Source organism: Pseudomyrmex gracilis, unplaced genomic scaffold (genome assembly GCF_002006095.1).
Source record: "Pseudomyrmex gracilis isolate BER0280 unplaced genomic scaffold, ASM200609v1 scaffold_1519, whole genome shotgun sequence".
In the NCBI taxonomy this organism is placed as follows: domain Eukaryota; kingdom Metazoa; phylum Arthropoda; class Insecta; order Hymenoptera; family Formicidae; genus Pseudomyrmex; species Pseudomyrmex gracilis.
In genome coordinates this window covers 15,159-17,033 of record NW_018022103.1, presented here as the reverse complement: position 1 = coordinate 17,033, position 1,875 = coordinate 15,159, and positions in this window count along the sequence as shown.

Sequence of the window (1,875 nt, the reverse complement as noted above, 5' to 3'; positions counted from 1 at the left end):
ACATTCTATGGAGTTGTCTCCCGAGTGGGGAGTCCCCACTCCAGATGCTGAAAGACAGAGACAGAGACTCGGGTGAAAGCATCTGTCTCACTCCGAAGTTTGACTCACTTCCCCTCTCACACGCGCAGTCTATTTCTTATACGTCTATGAGTGTAGCGAAGGGAGAGTATTAAGGAAGGTTAAAGGATGGCAAGGAGCTGGGAGGTTAGGTTGGCAAAGGAAAGGAAGGTGGTAAATAGAAGGTGCAGAGAGTGCAGAAGGGACAGAGGGTGTAGAGCCCTAAGGAATTCCTGGGGACATCTTTAAGACGGAAAAGGCTTAAGCCTTAAGGTGGTAGCGAGGAAACAGAATGGCAAAAGGAAACGGAAAAGGGATAGAGAAGAAGGTGAGAAATATGGAGGGATGGAGGAGAGGGAGAAAGCTCGCTTCTAGATATCTGGGTAAAGAGGAAAAGGGATGGTGGGGAGGGAAAGGAGAGAGATATAGGAGAAGAGGGGAAAGAAGGAAAAAATGGGATATGGGAGGAACTAGAGAGGACTAGAAGGGAGATGGGGGTGTATATTGATAAGAGAGAGAGAGAGAGAGAGAGAGAGAGAGAGAAAGAGAGAGAGGTAAAAAGTATGGAAAGGGAGTTGGAGGATTGGAAGAGGAGGGAAGAGATATTAAGAATGGAAGGGGAGAAGATAAAAGAAAAAATGAGGGAGCTGGAGAAAAGGTTGGAAGAAAAAGAGGTGAGAGAGGAAAGGAAAAAGGAGGGGAAAAAAGAAGTAGAGGTAGGGAACAAATGGGAAGAGAGATTGAGAATGATAGAAGAGAATATAGAGAGAAAAGAGAAAGAAGAGAGAAGGAGGAGGAATGTCATAATAAAAGGGGTTCCTAAAAAAAAGTGACTGGAGATGGGGAGTGGAAAAGCTTTTAAAAGAGATAGGAGCGGAAGTGAGGATAGGCGAAATGAGGAGGATAACCACAGGAAGGGAGAATAAAGGGGAAATGGTGTGGTTAAGGTTGGAGAGGGAGGAGGACAAGAAGCAAGTATGATATAAGAAGAAGAGATTAAAGGGGAAAAAACTATGGATAGAGGAGGATCTACCGTGGAAAGAGAGGGAGGTAAGAAGAAAAGTAGGCGTAATTGCGGGAAAAAGGAGGAAAGGAAAAAATGTCTGGATGGAGGATGACAGGATGAAGATAGAGGGGGTTTGGTGGAGATGGGACGAGGAGAAAAGGGGCTTGGTTAAAATAGTAAGAAAGGGGGAACAGGAATAAAAGAGGAAGGAAGCGGGAGAAGGATCGGGTGGGGGAGAGAAAGATATGGGTAGGAAGGTTAAAAGAGGAGAAGGGTGAACAAAATCATGAAAGTGAGGAGGAGGAAAGGAAAGATGAGAGTGTGAAAGTGGTGTTTTGGAATGTGGCTGGGCTTACAAGAAAAGATAAAAGGTTTTGAAAGGGGTTGAAGAGTTGGGACGTGGTGATTCTGATGGAAACTTGGATGGACAAAAAAGGGTGGGCGGGGATTGCTGGAAAACCGCCGAAAAATTTTAGTTGGGAAGTACAGTGAGCGGGTAGGAAAAATAGGAAGGGTAGGGCTATGGGAGGAATGTTACTGAGAGTAAAAAAGGGGATGGAGGCAAGAGAGGAGAAGTGATGGGAAGGAAGGGATGGGATAATGGTGAGAAGAGTGAGGATAGAAGAGAGTGGTGGAGGATCGTGGGGGTGTATACAAACGGGAGGATAGAGGAAACATTAGAGGAGTTAAGGGGGTGGATGGAGGGGGAGAATGGGAAAGTGAGTACAATAGTGGGAAGGGATTTTAATGCGAGAACAAGGGAAAAGGGTGGAGAAATGAGGGGAGAAGGAAAGGAGGAGGAAGATGGAAAT